This window comes from Pholcus phalangioides, unplaced genomic scaffold (assembly GCF_987345545.1).
Source record: "Pholcus phalangioides strain wild (caught in Gottingen) unplaced genomic scaffold, Ppha-v1.0 ptg000015l_1, whole genome shotgun sequence".
Classification (NCBI taxonomy): Eukaryota; Metazoa; Arthropoda; class Arachnida; order Araneae; family Pholcidae; genus Pholcus; species Pholcus phalangioides.
The window spans coordinates 40,933,990-40,948,936 of NW_028301608.1; the positions used below are offsets into that span (position 1 = coordinate 40,933,990).

The following is a 14,947-nucleotide window of genomic DNA, read 5'->3' on the forward strand; positions in this document are numbered from 1 at the left end:
ATGAATATGCACACTAAGAAATAGAAATAGAAAATATGCATTTTAAAAACATATTTTTTACTTATTTTTATAAATAGTGATTTTTTAACGCACATTTTTGTCTTTTTGGTATATATTTGGGATTTTTTTAATTTTTCAGGATTTTCAGTGCATATTTTGTGTTTTTAATACATATTTTGTGTTTTTAATACATATTTTGTGTTTTTAATACATATTTTGTGTTTTTAATACATATTTTGTGTTTTTAATACATATTTTGTTGTTTTAATGCATATTTTCATAATTTTAGAGCATATTTCGCCGTTTTTTTAGTGGATATAATCCGGGCTCTATTAATCACACATTGTAAACCATTATTTGTTATCACATATTTACTTTTCAAATATACATCAAGTGATTCGGTATTTTTTGAACTTTTAGCTTGGTTCAAGCTAATATTTACCGGTAGAACCTGATCTACAGACCTTGTCCATTACATTGCGGCAATTTCCATTATCTCTACCTTCCCCACTTTTGAGAAGTTTCGCTGAAAAAATAATTAATTAACAAAACTAGTATGCACGAGGCTTTCTTCTTCGACGCGTCTTCGCAACTTTACTCAAATGCTCGAAGAAAAGTGAACCACGGGGGGGTTCGCGACATCAAAAAGTTTGGGAAACACTGCCTTGAGAAGTCAGAACGTGAAAAAAATATATTATTGGATAAGGCCGTGAATTTGAATCAGAGCTATCAACGTGATAAGCCCCAAATTTTTTTCCTATTCATCCCACACGTGTTATTTTTTATCCAATATAACGTCCTACAAAGACTATTCAATACAATACAACGTCCGAACTCAGCTCTGCCTTCACCCTTTTTGCAAAGAAATGAACGGAATTCGTCATATTTTATTGCAATTAATTCCACTCCTTAACTTTATTTTTCTCAGACCTGATAAATTTTCATTGCAACTGTTTGTTATGCTATGAATAATATAATTTTTCATTCCGTCCAAATATGGAATTCTCTTAAAAAAAGCTAACTTTTTCCCAATCTTTCGATATAACGACCTCCCAATATAACATCCGTTTTCGGTGGGGGAGCCGTTATAACGACCGGTGACTATACTAACGTTCAAAGCCGAGTAAGCCACGGCTTTATTACGGAAAATTACGATGCGTAAAATACTATAGTAAACATAATTGTAATACCTTACCTCGTGTACCATAAATCGATTTTTTCCGAATCCTCGAGTGTGATGCACAAAAAGTCTTGCAAAAGAATTTCTCGAGCACTAGATGCGCGTGCTATTACGCAAACAATCCATGAACATCACATGATAGAAACTCATAAAACACCGACCGAGACAGTTTTTTCACCACAGAGCACCAAAGTCAAGTCATGAAATACCAGAAATAGTGGTAGTGCGGTATTTCCGAACGAAGAAACTGCTCTCGCTTCTTCGAAGAAATGCTTGGCGCCCACTAACTGGCCCAACGAGATCTACAGATTCGCTTCAACACCATCAACCAGACCAGAAAAGAAACAAGAACGCCGGTACCAAAAAGAAACGCATGGACACAGACTGGTTCTGTTTCAATGTTGTTGTTTTTTGTTTTTTTTTTTTTCGGATGCCCAGAGAAATGGGTTAGTGTCTTGCTGGGTCAGTCAGGAAAACAAGGAGAACGTATACTATTCTTATGTATTCGTAATTTAAACGCCAAAGCAAAAGTCAATACCTATGTAAAAAAAAAAAAAAGTATTCTTAAATAATACGAGGAAAATGAAAACCCCCGCGATGGGAGAAATTTTGCATTATTATTATCATCGGGAACGAAGAACTAAAGTTAAAAAGTCTCGAATCTTCAATCATCTCTCAAAAATAATAGCTGTAATCTTTTATAATATCAGATTCGTGGAATTTTATGCACGATCATCATCCATAATTGGACGTGATATAAATAGTTGAATTTATTTTCGGCTGGATATGAATTTTTATGACCTTATTTGATTTTAATTTTAGCGATAATGTTAACTACAGCAAAACCTCACTACAACGATGCTCGATATAACGAGATAAGTTCCTCTACAACGATATTTTTTCACATCTTGTATGTTATCGCCAATAGTCTAATTCCCAACTCCTCTCGATACGACGACACATCCTTTACTACGATAAACCCCTGTATAACGATTTTTTCTAAGGATATTTTGAAATCGCTACAACGATATTCTTTAATATTTCGCTCAAAATATCCTTTAATATGTTTTTATGTTCGTCACAGAGGATGTATAATAATGTAGGTATTTGGTACCACCTGATCACCAAAAGTGTTGATGAAATTTCGGTGTCGATAATTTTTGTGTGAGACACCAAAGCTATTGCAATAAACCTCCTTGCAGAGACAATATTTCTAAATCCAGTATTACACTATAAAAGTTTGATACAAATTATTTTATAAAACTTGAAAAATATAACCAATAAGCGTATTTGTTACATTCGAGCAAACTTAAATAATCCGCCTATTGGTTGCGTTTTCAAGTTTTATAAACGACCTTTTATAGTGTAATGCCGGCCTAACTAAATTTCGTTCGTCAACTAATCAATTAAATTTTTTTGTGGTGAATAAATACTCAAAAGCTAATTTTTTTGTGATACTAACAATATATATATATACCGATTTAGAAAAGATACCAACAGCAGCATTAATTTGATGGTATGGTATGACAATGTTGCCTCTCGATACATAATGATAATCTCTCTAACAACAAATTTTTTCCTGGTCCGCAGAATACCGTTATATCGAGATTTCACTGTATTTATAATTATTTTGTTCGATGGCAACTCTTTAAAACATTAAAGACACTGCTTAGGTAGCTTTTAACCCTTTATCTACTGGAGGTACTTTACAGTACCAGTTTAAATTTGTTAGTATTAATTAATTGTTTGAAATACAGTATTTTTTTTTTTTCGTTTTCTTGTCTACCATTAAAGTGAATTTTTAGTGGCAAATTCAAAGTCGCGGGCCTTATACAATAACTTTTTTCGGGGTGTTTTAACTTTGAGGAATTCTTGTGAATTTTTATGAACAAATACTCCACAATATTTGTCGAATGTTTAACAAGAAAAAACTGTCAAAGAAAACAGAGGATAAATTGAACGTAAAAAATTGAGTTTTGTCAAAATTTTGGTCGTATTTTTTTTTAGTTCTTGAATGATAATCACGTACGACTTACACGAAGCTGTGGCGTATGTTAAAAGCCGAGGCGTTTATATGGAAACTTTTTTGTCGTGAGATTTTTCTGGATGCGGCTTATTTACCTTAAATTATAATTTATAATAATCGTGGAAGATAGGTTTTAGCCGTGATCACTAAATAAAAAATGCTGTGGTTTTTTCAATTTTTTTTCCATACTGAATTCAAATTCAAATTGATTTTTATTGATATTTTGTATATATATTTCTTTTGATATTTTTTTAGTTTAGAACAGGAGTTCTCAACCTTGTGGGTCATCGGAGAGATTTCAGAGGATCGGTGAGCCTGGAGTAGTATACTATTTTGTTAAGGGTCTTTAACTTTTATTTTATTGTCACAATGGATCCGTGGAGCTCAAAAGGTTAAAAGCCACCGGTTTAGGGATATCAACGGAGAACATTACGAAAAGAAAGTTTTTCTTGTACCTGTATATTTTTTGAACTTAATTTAGTGCTCAGAAACTGCTTGTAAAATACAAACAAAAACTTTAATTATTTTTCCCTTGGAAAAACGAATGATTTTTGAAAATAAATTTACGAATTCAAGAAGCAACTATCATTCCGCGAGAGACATCATTACGATTCCCTATAATTCTTACTACTTGATGATTTGGTGAGAGTAGTAGAAAAAACTCAAACGTGACTGAAGCTTAGACATGAATGTTCATAAAGTACATATTATATGGAAGGCCATCGAAAATTATAACTGTCTTCTACGATTTCTAATGACTCTTACAGAGGTATAGTACTAAATTCTTATGGGTAAAAAACCGAATAACAATCAAACTCGTTATTTATGTCTTAATCAAAAATACCAAGCATATCCCGCCTTCAAATTCTACAGATAACTGAAGATATCAACAAAAAAACATAAATATTTTAAAAATAGTTTTTAAAACATAATAATTAATCAATAAAAATAATTTTAAAAAATAATATCTTTTGAGAAATTTACGAAAAAAATCTTATTTTCTGTACTCACTTATATCCATATGAACCGCTTTGAAAATAAATAAATAAAATAAAAAAAAAACTTGAAATGACTTTTACCTTGAAAATGAATGGTTTTAGGAAAAATAAATTTAAGAAACAACTGCCATTCCACGTTATGTCATCGATTTCGAGTCCCGTAATTTATACTACTTGATGACTTACTGAGAATATAGTAGGGAAAAAAAAAACATTTACGTGACTACATCTTAGCCATAAATGTTTATAAAGAACATATATGGAAGGCCATCGAAAATTATAACAATCTCCTATGATTTCTAATGACACTTACATAGATAAAGTGCTGAATTCTTATGATGAAACCTCAAATAAAAATCCAAACGTAAGATTATTTATGTCGTAATCAAAAATGCCAAGCATATCTCGAAACACTGTGTTCTTACATATTCGATTTAAATTATTAAACACCTCCAGCGAAAAAAAAACAAAACATCATACACATCCTACGAAAATCTGTGACACGTGGCGAATAAATAAATAAAGTATAAGAAACATAAGACCAAGGTCTCTTATTATTTTCGTAACTTTGCATTTAACACAATAACATCATCTGGAATTCTAGACGGATCCGTTGTCTGTTCAATTTTTACCCACGATGAATGAAGACACATGGAGAAACGTTTTCACTTTATTCTTCGTATCTTCGAATGTTAAAGAGCCATCAACGTTTTTTCAAAGTAAAAGAATCAATGCCTTCAGAATTGAGTTTATTGTCCCTGACCTTAATAGTGACAGTCTACTTACTTTTTTTTTTTCTTTTCTCTAGTAAAAAAACTGTCTTGAAACATTGTTGTTGTTTTTTTTTTTTCTTGGCTTGGCATGCTGTCTAGCATCAGTAATACGCAGTTTCCGCCTAAAAGAGAGTTCAGTTCCCCTGACCACTACGATTATATTGATAGAAGTCATGTATGTAGTAACCCACTTTTTTCTTCCAGCCATCTTTTTCGCTTACCCTCTCGTTATTATTACTATTTTTCGTTCAACTCTTCTTTATTTTTATTTTTTCCTCTCCTTACCTGACACTGAATTTTATCGGAACCTGACTGGCACGGTTTTTTTTTTGTTGTTAATTTTATATACTGGAGCCGGTTTAGAGACCCTACTGTCAGTGACACTATCGTAGTAGTAAATAAAATAACGCGAGCTGAGAGAGGTTATGAAAGGGCAATAGCCTTAACTTTTTTTTAGGGGTCTTTGGACAGTTCCCATCTTGAAATTAAATCAAACAGACGAATCGTGGTGGATTGAAATAATTGTGATTTTGAATTACCTACAAATATACTTAACCGTAAGTGCACGTCGTAAACATTCCTAGGAATTTGTAATGACTCGGTACATGCCGGAATGCGTGTTCTGAGTCGTATGTGTGGCCCCTAACGTATTTTTATGGTGATAGGTGCGCTTGTTTCGTGTTCTTGCTGGTGCAGCCATCTGTCTTTTATATTTTGAAGTTAAGATGGTGAATGCGTGAATTTTCATGTTATGCAAGTATCGTGTTGAAGGTCTGCCCGCTGTCTGCGGCGAGATTTTTTTAAATGGGAGACCAGAGCTCGCATTCGCGCCTCGAACGCACGCTAGCGCTGATGTTGCCATCTCCCTTCTATATTTTGAAGTGAAATAGTAAAATGCCTGAATTTTTGTAATGTTTTAAATTAGTTTTGGAATTAGAAAAATGGATTCCCTCCAATTTGAGTTTTCCTCTTTTCCATTTAATAATTTGAAAGGTTTAATGATTAAAAAGGTAATTCTCACACGATGTGTCATAGTGTCCCCAGGGTGCCGTGAGATTGGTTAATGTATTATCGCTTAAGTACTTTTATGATGAAGTTATTTTAATGGGTCTGTGACTTTCAAGAATTTGCGTTTTTGCGAAATTTTGTCCTTATAACTGATGTTGACGTTTCCGGTCCTATCTGAGTATGAAAATATAGTTCATCTCATATGAACTATATTTCGCATGCGATGAAAACACATCATCATCATCAAAATGCATCACAAAAATGCGAAATGTTTTGTGATGTGTGTGTTTGCATGAATTATGAAATTTTGCGATGTTAATTAAATTGTCATTTTGCCCCGGCTGACTATGGTTTCCATTCTGGAGCGAATTTCCCGTGTTCCACGTGTACAGTACCCCTTATCGGTAAATGTTTTAAGTTGTTTTTTCCCCCCTTCGCCAAACAAAATTCCATTGCTTCAGGAATGTATTCATACAAATTTTTAAATCATTCTGTAACCAGTGGTTATTATTTCACAGTGTTTTGAAATCGCTACTTTATAATTTTTTAACTAAAACTTTTCAATTCACCCTGTATTTAACTGTGTATAATTAGCAATATTGTAAGCCTATAAACCGTAAACAAGCCTATAACATCATTTAAAAGAATTCGCTGAGAGATTACTTAAAGTAAATTTTCCGTGCCGCAGATCTCTTGAATTACAGGAACATGCTTGCAACCGATTTAAAAAGAGGCAATCCATGTAAAAACATTTGATCGGCTCTGTCAATGCTAATTTATTCTTAAAGCGGCAATCCTGAGACACCTCGGGTTCTTAAAACTTTCAAAACGGCAACCCAGAGCCCAGATTCCATTGTAAGTTCCTTTCTTCTGATAACACGCCTGCCCCGCTCTGTCAATCATCTGTTTGTGGGCGGAGTGAACTTCCATTCAAAGTCTGATAACAGAAGGGGGGAGAGAAAGGACGTTTCTCTTTACCCTTCGATGTTGTATACGATTATACTTACAGCACCAATAACGAAAACAATAGGTTTTTTTTTCCTTCCTTTTTTTTCTTTTTATTGTTATTATTTTGTGTTGGGGAACATTTATCAGCTCACATAATCGGAAATTAAGTACGTATTCTTCTTGAAAATAGGTGGCAATTTTCATAAGGTTTAGTGATTTCCGAATTTTAATGCGAATCAGGAAAATTTTTAAAACCACTTAGATGGCTAAAATGCGTACATCCAGAGCCTGACATTGACTTGAGGTGTTGACCGGACTAGGGTCAAAGATGTTTGATTAGTTTATGAATGTTTAAACTTTTTGCCTTCAAAGTTGAAGGGGGGAGCTTCCGAATGCCCCCACTTGGCCATACTTAAATGAGGTTCAAAATATATCGACTGTCAAAAATAAATTAAATGTTTTCCATATGGTTCCAAAAATTCGTCAGATCCAAAAATTAAATAATATATGAGTTTTTTTCAAAAACAGTTTATGTTATGGAAGTTTAAATTTCAAAATTAACAATTGAATCACTTTTTCAGGTGAAAATTCTATTATACGGCTTTACAAAAGTGTTTCTAAACATTTTTATGGTTCAAGTATCGAGTAGTTTGCAATGCACATAAACGTTTTTATTACAAGCTATTACACACCACCACAACTTCCTTTTTATCCACCAAGTCCAAATAGCTAAAGATCCCGAATCACCCGACAGGCTTTCAATAACTCTTACGGTACTATAAATCACTCGCGTTGGTGGTTGATAATAGGAAGTAAGTCGACAGTGAAAGTAATAGAAGCAAGAAAAAGAAAAATCCACGAAAAATGAGGAAAAAAAGCCAATGGATGGAAGAAAATGTTCGGGATATCGTTTAGTCTTCCCTGTTCCCGCCATCTAGCTTTTGGTTCCTCTTCCCCCTATAACCATCATCTTTTTTGCTGCAACGAGTACAAAAAAAAAATCAGAGAGAAAGTAGCTAAAGATTTAGGGTACACGACGGTACGGTGACAGAATTATTAAGTTCTGCCTTGAGGACAAACCATGCACAATAGATGGACTCCCTATCTATCAAGGGATAGGTGGGTGAAGCTACAAAAGAGGGAACCCATGGCACAGAATCCTACGTTGCTGTACCGAACGAACGACGAAAATGTTGATAAGTTTCACGTTTGCTGATGGTTTCTGGAGCCATCACTTATAGTTTTCTTCTTATTGTAACCTTCTCTTTTTTATATATATATATATACCTTGGACAAATTTTTTTTTCTCACCTCATACCTTCAGCGTTAGGTCTTCTCAATGCCTAAGGGACATGAAAAAACACTATATAACCTCTCACTGAAAATAAAGTGGCACCTTATTTGAATTTCTGGGTTATATTGGAGTAAGAACATCTAGAAAAATATACTAATGGTTCTATAAAACTGAATCAACCATTTCTGTGAAAGAGGTAAATTGTATTTTTCCTTTGACAACGGCACGTGTTGAGACTCTTGTTTACCTCTTATTTGCCTTTTTTTTGTTGCTGCTTTTTGTTTTAATGTTAGATCAAATCGTAACAAAAATTTATGTGTCCTCATTTTTAAAAATTCAATAGTTTTCTCTTGTGAGCTGGGCTGTGTTTTGGCATGTGCAATATGTGAGGGTGGCAAAGTTTTAGGTGTCAATATACGGGGGGGGAAGGGGGACATGATTAAAGTTTCTTTGTTCTGTCCAAAACCAACATTATTCACTAGAAAAATACCAAACTTTTGGAATGTCTTAATGAATGAATGGGAAAGAGAGATAGAATTCGAAGGGGAAATAAAAATAGATTCCTATATTCATCACTAGAGGGTGTTTTCTACACAAATTTTAGTGCACGTGATAATTTTTTTCAAACATGTGACCAGCTAATATTGTCTTAGGCTTAATGGCTGACGTTCAGTGAAATGTATTCAACTGCTGGGCTGTTAGATCATGGTCTGGGACAGTGTTTACCAAAGTGGATGATAGAATGGTCCAAGGAGACGGTAAAAGTTATGAGTTTAATATAAGATCCTATGGTTGGCTTCTTTTTTTTTCAAGTTAAGGGACGATGAGAAAAAAATAATTTAGAAGAAGGGGGACGATGGAACAAAAATTTTTTGGGAAACTATGGTTAATGATATTCACGTGCTGACGTTTCACTCACATCTGTGGCAGGCATCTTCGGAGGTTCAATTTGTTGCTTGTGCTTGAAAATCTCGAGATCGCTTCTCTATGGAAGGCGGGAATGATAATGAACTTCTGAGGAGATGATCTTGGTGTTTCATCATCGTCATTGAACCTCCGACGATGCCTGCCACAGATGTGGGTGAAACGTCAGGACCTGAATATTCTAGACCATGGCTTAACAGCCTTGAAATCGAATGCATTTGATGTGACCAAACTAGTCAAGCTTCATATATATATATATATATATATATATATATATATATACACACACACCTATAACAGAACCATTTCCATTCCTATATTTTTGCACTGAAGATCGTGACGAGGACTTTGCAAGAACGTGATTTGCTGGTGAAACTCTTTTACGAAAACGGTGATTCTGCAACAAAAACTATTCGGAGAATTTAGGTCTTTGAAGGGTCTTCGAAAATTCTCCCTATCCCTTCACTGAAATATTCCTAAAGTTTTATAAAAAATCTTCTGATGACTAGTTAAGGCTGCAGACAGCTCAGAATGTAGGTTATTCTATTATGTACGCCCTTATCAGTTATAATTTAAAGAGATTGAACTGTCTTGGGGCGAAAAATATTTCACTTCTCATGACCCCAAAGTGGCGTGAAATTAACTGTTATTTCTCTGAACTTTTCTGTACATGGTTGAAATTTTCAAATCAACATCGTAATACAACTTCGATAAATGCAAACGAAAAAAATTAATAAAAAATTTGGAAAGCATACCAAAATTAGAATTAAGCTAATAAATTAACAAATGTTATAAACATAACGTCTCTCGATGTTAAGACTAATACAAAGAAACAGATGTGAACATGTGAAGCTGACAAAGATTGGTTACTAGAGCACCACATGCTTGATCCTTGGCCTATTCCTGCAGGAAATATTTAAGAGAAGAGCAAAGAAAAAGTCAGACAATAGGTCCAACCTTGTTAATCCACCCGTTTGGATCCTTGAACTTTAATCGCTGACAATGATTCAGCTGACCATGACGCACGATTCGTTTCCTGATGGACCAAAGACACTATTTGCGACAAATCATCTCAAGGAAAAGGGCATGCCTTCAACTGCTTACAGAGACAAATTACCATAGCGGATAAAACTTTGTGGTCATTTCTGGATCGGGCATTAAAAATAGATCCTTTCCTTTACCTAGATGATCCTATCCTTTTCTTTCTCATAGTCAATCCTTAATACCACAAGTATTATCGTTTGTATACGATGATGGAAAAAATTATGAAATTGATGATGGGAGATGAAAAAATTCATTTACGTGATATCTCGCCTAACTTGATGCTTTGTATTCGGGCAATTACGCGATATCTCTCCTCCTTAAAACCCTCTTATTTCGGCAATGACGAGCCCAGATACTTTGTAACTTTGCTACTCCTAAGAACATTTTTTCCATCCCAACCCCCCAACCTCCCATAATCTGTTAGGCATTCCCAGTGGGTGGAGTCTGCGTCCGCGCTTAATTCGAATCTTGATAACAGAAGGAGGGAGAATATATAACACAGTGGGAAATACATTGTTCAACCTCGAGATGAGTTTTGGCTGCATCAAGCCTCGTCAAGACGGACGCTTTTGTTCAATTCTTTTAGGTAAAATGATTGCGCATCGAGAATAGTTCGTCAGTGACTGAGCTTTCCAATTTGGCTTATCCTTCGCATCCTTCGAGGGAAAAAAATCGTTTGACGTGACAAGACGAGCCACAGCCAAATCTCATATCGTGGTTGGTGGGCTATCATTTCCCTCTCCCTATAGGGTTGTAAAGGAATATGAGTACGGAATAAATAATATAAAAATCGAGAGTATATTTGGAGGGAGGGGGGGGGGAGAAGCACTATCACCGGAAAAAAGTCCTTTTCTTAAAAGATGTAGCATTATACACAGGCTAGTGATTTCCACTTGCCAATTATAATGCGGAATTTATAAAACTGTCAAAAGTGTTAATGAGAAAAGTCAGGGAGAAGTACATAAAAAAAAAAGATTACGTTGTTTTACATTCTACATTTACAAAGACGACATTTCTTTCGTGTATTTTAAAAAAAAATTCAGTTTCATTATTTTTTGTTGTTTTGTTTGTCGAATATTCTTCCTCATACCTTGTGTGGGTGAGTGTTACTTCCCACACTCCCTGCTCCTTGGAAATTACTAAACCATACAAGCACCTCGTCCACATTCCTCTGCGGAACGTCTAACGTGCTGGAATGTGCCTGTAAGCGTAGTGAACCTGACGTGAAGTTTGTTTCTGTGTGTATTGTGCCGCCATCTGCCATCAGTGTTCCTAACTATGATTGAAGTGTAATGATTGAATAATTGTTTCGGGCAAATAATTGGAGTTACGCTTCCTCCTCTGCGAGATAGGAAATTCCCCTCTTTATAGAAACAGTTTACGAGTTACTAATTTTTCTTGCATGTAAGATAAATGGCACTCAGACATTGCATAGATCGAATAGAATTGGGAGAAAAAAAGGGGGAATGCAGTATACCACAAGCAAAAAAGATTCCAGTGACCTAGCGAGAGAGAGAGAGATGCTAACCCTTCCTTTCTTTTCTTTCAAACCGAGCACAACTCAGGTCTATCACCATCTATGGGTGATTTACTACCTAGCGAGTAGCGCCGGAAGTGTAACTGTGTGTGTGTACCTAACAGTCTTTTGAATGCGTATGTAGTGTGTTTGATTTTTCAGTGCCGCCATATATATTTCAGAAGTGAAGTGAGTAATGTGTTATGATTGAATTACATTTGTGCTGTTTGTAGGTCTGTTGCTCTCTATGGCGAGACTTTTTAAAGGGGAGATCGGCTCGCATTCGCGCCTTGAAGTTGGGAACCACAGAAAACCAACTACAGCCGACCACCACTGTGGTGACGGTGGGGTTCGAACCCGTGATGCTAACATTGCAATCCGTTTTTTATTTCAGTTATTTTTCCGGTTTTCATTCATTTTGAAAGTCTCTACGGACTTTTTGCACACCCTATACTATGGTATTCAGACCTGGAGATGATTTTGAGATTCACCACTACCACTGTGCATTTGATACGTTACCAGGGCGTCTTAACAAGTTGAGGGTCCAGAGCCCAAACAACTTTTGAGGCCTCGGAAGTCATGTATCTCAGAAAGGAAAACTCGGCATCCAAATAATTACATAATTTACAGAACAACGAATTACAGTGTTGGAAAACATCTTACTGAAAAACATAATTTCAAAATTTTTGAAGGAAATAATTTTGGATTATTTAAATAAATGATATCAGAATTATTAAAAGTAATTTTTTAATTATAAAAAGAAGTAATTAATCGAAAAAAACTCAGCCTGGGTGAAAATAATGATTCAAAGATTAATGAAAATTTGTATTTAGTTAAAGAAATAATTTCAGAATAAATAAAAGTTATTTTTTTAGATCCTATTAATTTGATTACTCCTGTTTTTACTAAAAGACCCAGTAGACCCATCCATACGATAAACTTGTTGGGGTAAATCGAGAAGCTATCCATACTTAATAAGAATAAGACAACCATAAGTATTCTTTATGGGCATTGTATAGTATTTTATCATGTGTATATATTGTTTACAATTTTTTTGTTAATTGCATTTTTAATTGGGTTGCTATATTTTTGAAATATATGACATCCATATTTTTATGGGCATATTTTTCTCAGCCCCCTCATTGGACATTTTGTAGCGTTGTATTTGTATTTGTATTAAGACGGCACAGTACATTACATCAAGTCCTTGTAAATCTGGGTATCATTTACAATTCTAAATACCGTAGTATGATTGGTGGCCCGTGGCTTCGTAGGGAGTTTCGTTTTGGTACACAATGTCTGAAAGATTGAAGACCCCCCCCCCCCCCCCGCTCTAAAACAATCGTCTAAAAGCGTTGAAAGCAGTTTAAGGGTTAAGTGATAAAAGGGTTCAAAAAGTTAAGTTTTTTTTTTCATATTTTGGAATTTCTCATTTTTTGAAAGTTTAAACATTCACAATTGCAAATAACGTCTTTCGGGAGTTAAAAATATGCTTTTCTTTAAACTTTTCATAAAAAATTGCAGATAAAAAAATTCATCTGAGGTCAAGTAAAACCTCATCAATTAAACAGGTACCGCTGAAATTAACGTGTTTGTCGATTCCCCTCAGGGCGTAGAACCATCGAGGTTCTTGATCATAATTAGAACGAAAATAATGAAAAAATTATATGCAGTATGTTGAATTGTATCGTATACATCAAACTGTTTAATGAATGAAAAAATTACTTCTACAACCTACTATAATACTATAACATGTACATTCCGTATACTCACCAGCTGATTTACATAAACAAAGTTCTAACTCGACGGGAACATGTTCGATTTCCAATCAAGAAGTCGACATTTGAGTGGTAATCGTTCCCTATAAGTTATGATAAGAATAATAGAAATAAATAAATAATAATAATAATATGAGAACAATCATATAAAGCCAAGCGGTCCCATTAAAAATACGTAACTATTACCCTGATTTCCTGAAACAGCCATCGATTTCGCGTCTAAATTATTCCGAAATTCGCGGATCAAGGCCAGAAGAGTTTTATTTTCTAGTACAATTAATGTTTTAACCTTAATCCGGAAATCATATTAGGGCGTGTATGTGTGTGTTTATATCATTCAAAATGCTTTTATTTCCATCGAAAGATTTTGACAAGGTCCAATCATTTAACCTTCGATGAAAGGGCGGGAGAGAGAAGTGAATTTTCATTCAGATTTCTTACGGATACTCGTTTATTCAGTCAATGTTCAGGACAATGACGTTCCTTCGAGAGCCAAGCCTTTGAACACCCTTTTCTTTCTGTTTCTATATCGAGCTCGATCACCCTAAGTTAATGACATTTTAATAGTTACAAGAGCTGGCTGTTGATGTCGATCCGGATTAGCCATTTTAAATAAATACCTGCAGTGGAATAACTCAACCGGTGCATTACTAGTGGAAGGTTAATGGTACGTTTAGAGATGATAACCATAACCGGTCTTGTATTCATGAGAGCTAATTTTAAGCTGGAAATGATAATAATAATGAACACAAATTGACTTCAATTTTGTTCTTGTTTGATTGCGTACGAATGCATGTGTCTCCTTTTGTCTGGTGAATTAATTCTTAATTATATACATTATCTTATTTTTATTGACGCATTCGTTGAGGAAATGCATTTTTATGGAAGAGAGGAGGATATACCGTGTCTCATCAAGTTTTTGCTAGTCATGTGTTAAAATACACGTTGCATATAATTAATGTTCTTATCGAGAAAAAAAAAATTATTTCTGGATTTAAAATAAAAATGCCACGATTAGAGAAAATATGAATCGTCCGAAAATCATGTTTTGATTTTTTCTGTGGAGAGACTTTTTTAACTGAGAGATCGGCTTGTGTGTGCATTCGCACCTCGAAGTTGAGAACCACAGGAAACCAACACCACTGGGACGACGGTGGGGTTTGAACCCGGGCCCTCGCGATGAGAGTCCGTCAATATGACCACTTGACCACCACAGCGGCGATACCTATTGGTACTAAAAACCCGTGCCTTGTACGGTTTAGTTCAATGTTCTTCAACCTTTTTCCTAGTTATAGACCGCTGAAATTGAGTGAAAATTTTCGCCCCCTTCTGACATATTTTATTTCATATCTATGCTGTGCCATTGTATGTACAAAAAAAAACCGCTTTACTCTAGGGCCCCCCTACTGTCACCTATTGAATAAAATAAAAAATATATATGTTTTAATTTTCAATATG

General features: G+C 34.8%; 1 protein-coding gene across 1 annotated transcript in view; it reads right to left on the reverse strand.

Moving 5' to 3' along the window:
* Positions 1-1,532, reverse strand: part of LOC149076028 (protein O-linked-mannose beta-1,2-N-acetylglucosaminyltransferase 1-like) — a 155,675-nt gene extending 154,143 nt beyond the window's left edge. The window contains exon 1 of the mRNA XM_089243551.1: positions 1,196-1,532. The gene's annotated coding sequence lies outside the window, so the exon portion shown is untranslated. The remainder of the gene's footprint in view (positions 1-1,195) is intronic.
* Between the last annotated feature and the right edge of the window lie 13,415 nt (positions 1,533-14,947).